General features: G+C 35.2%; 1 pseudogene; it reads left to right on the top strand.

Moving 5' to 3' along the window:
• Positions 1–1502: 1502 nt before the first annotated feature.
• Positions 1503–5226, top strand: LOC110647679 (65-kDa microtubule-associated protein 3-like; annotated as a pseudogene).

The raw sequence follows: 5226 nt of genomic DNA, 5'->3' as shown, positions 1-5226 counted from the left end.
ACAGATAAAATTTCCCCAGTACTATCATCACCATCAAAATCGATAAAACTATTAACTACATTCGCAGAACTTTTTGGTTGCTTTCCCTTTTATTTTTCAACTTGGGACAGTCTCTCCTGTAGTGACCTTGCTCCTCGCACTTAAAATAGTTGGCCTTTTTCATTCTTAACTTAGATCTGGGCTTAGATTTCTTTCTGCTGGAAGAACCCTCTCTTGAATGTGTTCTTCTCCTACTAATCAAACCTTCCCCCTCAAATATTTCTCTATTATCTGGAAAATTCTTTTTCAACTCCTTCAATTTTAGAGAATTACTAAAATCGTCTAGTGAAATACTATCTTACCCATACAACAGAGTATCAACAAAAGTCTCATAAGAGGGTGGCAAAGAACATAACACAATAAGGGCCTGATCCTCACTATCTATATCAATATCAATATTCTTTAGGTCCATAATGATTGAATTAAATTCATCCAGATATTCTTTAATGGGCGTACCTTTACTAATTCTCAGATTGTAAAGTCTTTTCTTCAGCTATAGGCGTTTGGTCAGTTTCACCAGCAATCTCGCATAGGACATTATAAGTTACGTAAACTTCTCCATCTCATACTTCCTTGAAAACGATGTCATCTGTAAACCCTTGATTTTGTGCACAAAGCTCTGATACCACTTGTTAGAGATATGGGGAGCCCAAAGCACATGGGGAGAATCCTTCTTGATGGGTCTTATGAAAGAACACACTCATGGGCTTGATACCATATCCAACCCAAAACCTTAAGGCAATGAGTCTATGGGCCCTTCCCACTTATATGTCTCTCACTCATCCCATCTTTTTTCGATGTGGGAATTCCTCACTTGTATATTCCTAACAATCCCCATCATCACTATCACATGAAATGATGAGTCTAAGGAAACTCCATGTAACCCTTGTGATGGAATAAGTGAGGAAGAAGAAGAATAAGCTCAATCCAAAGACACAAATGACATACCCTAAGGATGGTGCTAGAAATGCATAAGTGCCTGTCACAAATATAATCATCATTGCTACATAGCATAGAAAAGGAAGTTGAAGGCAAATCTTATTAAATAATAGTATCTTTCATGATATCCTATGATCACCAGCATAAGGTGGATAAAGACAGAACAAGTAAATAAAACCAAAGCTATAATATCTGATATCATAAATGCTTTTAAAGACAAAATTTTGCCTAGGATAGGAGTCCCAGCCTTCTTCATGTCATTTTCATCACTTACATAATCGTCGGGCAAAGGTTACCATTGCTGTAAGTGCTGCAACTACCAAATGAAAGTCTTTGAACACTGCCAACATCCTTCATTCATTCTACATTGTCTTTCTGCACATTTAAAATATTAGTTACTTTGAAAATTAATTTTAAAAAAATATATCATTTCTTTTATATATATATACACACCTATGGCCATCTGATCTAAACAATATATTTACATAAATAAATTTGAACCGATAGAATTTATTAATAAAAAGGTTCTACTTAATTTATAAGTATTTTTCCAAAAAGTTGGAATGGGATTATTTAAAAAAAAAAAAGTGAATAGAATTTTTTTTCCTCTTATTTTCACGTTGGCAATATTTTTATTTTATGTTTTTGAAATTTATAGCTTGATTACATTTTGTTTTGAAATTAAAATTTCTAGTATTATAAATAGCATAAAAGATGAAGGATATTTTGTTTCTTTCCCTCTTAAAGAAACAGTTTGTAAAGATTACAGGATTACAATAATTTTTTATACGGACTACAATTACCTAGGACTTGGGGCTCTCACTCTCTCTGAGTTTGTATTATTTCAGGCAGAACAAAGTGCTGGAAGTTTGAAGGAAGAACTTCAAAGAATTCTACCACAACTTGAGGAGATGCAGAAGAGGAAACTAGATAAAAGAAATCAGTTCCTTGAAGTTTTAGAGGAGATACAGAATATTTTGAATGAGATATGTGGGTCTGTTGCTAATATATTTGTTGATGAAACTGATTTGTCATTGAAAAAACTTGAAGAGTTGCATAGACAGCTGCATGCACTTCAAAAAGAGGAGGTTTGGGTTTGTTTTCCTTTCTTCTCTGCATTCTACTTTAATTTATTACTTTTAACAATCACTAATTGATCTTTTTCTTTTTGCAGAGTGATCGCTTGAAGCTGGTTCAGGAGCATCTTGATACTTTAAACTCACTTTGCTTAGTGCTTGGTATGGATTTCAAGCACACAATTACTGAATTTCATCTAAGTTTTGGTGATACTGAAGGATCAAGGAACATAAATAATGATACAATTTAGCATTTGGCTACTGCAATACTCAAATTGCGAGAGATTAAAATAAAAAGAATACAAAAGGTAATATTTGTGTAAATATGAGTTTACTTTTCATCTAAAAAGTTTTGTTATTGATCAACATTTTGCCATAAGTGATGACAGCTCCAAGATCTTGCAACTATAATTTTGGAGCTATGGAATTTGATGGATACTCCAATGGAAGAATAACAAATGTTCCAGAATGTCACCTGTAACATAGTTACTTTAGAATATGAAATCATTGAGCCAAACACCCTATTTGAATTGTTTTTTCCTCTGATTAGTATTATTGCCATTTTAATCTTAGTTTGAGTTCTCATAGAAGTTATTTACAAGAATTTAAATTGCAGGTTGAGGCAGAAGTCTCTTGATTGGAAGAGTTGAAATCAAGCAAGATGAAAGATCTTGTTATGAAGAAGAGGTCAGAGTTGGAAGAGATATGTAGAAAGATGCATACTATTCCAGAAGTAAATACTGTAATAGATTATGCCATGGAAGCCATAAAGTCTGGTATTTGTCTTGATGAAATTATATCATTATAAATTTTAAGGCTAGAAGAATTTTAGCACTTATTATCCATACTATTGCAGAAAATGTGGACCCTGCTATCTTCCTTGAGCAGATTGAACTTCATATAGGTAATGTCAAGGAATAAGCCTTTAGCAGGAAGGAAATCCTTGAAAAGGTTGAGAAACGGTTGACTGCATGTGAGGAAGAGTGCTAGCTTGAGGAGTATAACAGGTTAAGTGTCCAAATCATCTCTTTATATGCTTACTTCATATCATAATTTCTTAATTTCATTGCGTAATTGTCACTTGGTGGCATTATGCAGAATGACAACTGATACAATGCTAGAAAGGAACTCATCTTACTCTAAAGCGTGCTAAAAATGCTTATTTTTCGGTTAATAAATTCCAGGTAAATGCCCTTCCTGTAGTTGACAAACTACTTCTGAAAAATATAATAGAATCAGCTAGCTTTTATTTTGAGACATTAGACTTGGCTTATGTTGGGAATATACAAGTGTGGAATTCCCACATCAGAAAAAAGATGGGATGAGTGAGAGACATATAAGTATAAAGGACCCATAGACTCATTGCCTTAAGGTTTTGGGTTGGATGTGGTGTCAAGCCCATGAGTGTGTTCTTTCACAAGACCCATCATGAAGGATTCTTTCTAGGTGCTTTAGGCTTCCTAGATCTCTAACAAGTGGTATCAGAGCCTTGGTTTGGTAAGGGACGAGTATGAAAACGGTGGTCATTGATTCTCGTGATGCTCTGACATGTGGATGAAAGAGTCAGGTGACTCCTGGTAGGCCCAATGGAGTAGGAAGACACTCTTCTAGAGAAAAGCATATCGATGGGGTGGGAACTCTTCAGTACACGTGATGGTGGAACACGTGATGGCTCTAGCATGGCTCTTAGAGGTGCATACTCGAGTGGATTTGGTAGAGTAATTGGGACTCTTGGTGATACCGTAATACTTGAGTTAAGAAAAAAGACTTTCGTTTAAGGGGGAGCAGGCCCAGTAAGTCCAATGTAGAATAAATTCACACTTGAGGGGGAGATTGTTGGGAATATACAATTGTGGAATTCCCACATCGAAAAAAGATAGGATGAGTGAGAGACATATAAGTAGGAAGGACCCATAGACTTATTGCCTTAAGGTTTTGGGTTAGATGTGGTGTCAAGCCTATGAGTGTGTTCTTTCATAAGACCCATCATGAAGGATTCTCTTAGGTGCTTCGGGCTCCCTAGATCTCTGACAGCTTCATTTATCAAATTTTCATCCTTAAACTTTTGTATTGGTTGCTTTTACATTTAATATGTTTTACCAGGATTAGATACAATTGAGCTTCTATTGATTTGATTGTTGTGGCCCTCTCATTAAAGAGCTTTCTATACCTTGCAACACCATCATCATGATCATTATTTTATATAGTTTGATTCACAATTCATAGTAAGTTGCTCTTTCCATGTGTTACAGGTATGGTGGAGGCATTAGCTTCAAAAACGATAGCATGGGAAAAGGAAAGGGGCATTGAGTTCTTTTATGATGGTGCAAGTTACTTTCTCAACTTTTAGATCATGGTTGCTGGGTTTCACCCATTTCTCTTGTGCATATAGTCACTTGCTTTTATGCAGAAATTTTGGCTAATCACTTGCTAATAAATTTTCGAGATTCGCTTTCTTTGACAGTTTCAGAAAGAAAGAAACTTATTAATATTGCAAAGATTGGATATTTGGCAGGATGGTTACTGGTAACAAGGATGTCTGCTATTTGTTAGGCATGCTTTAAGTTTATATATATTTTATGTCATTTTCTTTTGGCTGTTAAATAGGTAGGAGAGTGTTGGATATTATTGGTCTTCTTGCAAAAATAAATTCCTTCAGAACTTCAAATGCTCATGAACCAGATTCACCAATGCTGCGGAAATGTTTCTCACCTATTTCTTCCACAGGATCATCAAAAGCCAACATCTTAGAAAATGAGATCACAGAACATACTGAGACGTGTGAGAGGACACTTGCAGCTAATGACTGTCCTTTACTGTTGCTACCCCTTCAAAAACTTATGTTGCAGATGAAGAGAGTAGGACTCCTAAGGCATTGTCAATCTCTATGCCAACAACCCCTTCAACATTATCTGTTCCTATGCAGACAGTTATGACCCCAGCCCCTCAGCCAGTTTCATATGGTGCTAGTCCAGTAGAAGAGGTTCCTAAACAAATCGAGTATTCTTTCGAGGATGTTGTTATGTCTCAGGAACTAATTGCATTTTTTTATTGCTAAAGTTGAGTCCTGGTCTTTAGGAAATTTGTTTTATTTTTCCATTATGAAAATAAATATTATGGTTGTTGCTATTTCTCAGTAATGTTAGCATATTTTTAGCATTTTATTTTGGAA

This window comes from Hevea brasiliensis, chromosome 13, assembly GCF_030052815.1.
Source record: "Hevea brasiliensis isolate MT/VB/25A 57/8 chromosome 13, ASM3005281v1, whole genome shotgun sequence".
NCBI classification, from domain to species: Eukaryota; Viridiplantae; Streptophyta; class Magnoliopsida; order Malpighiales; family Euphorbiaceae; genus Hevea; species Hevea brasiliensis.
This window is presented reverse-complemented; position numbering and strand designations above follow the sequence as displayed.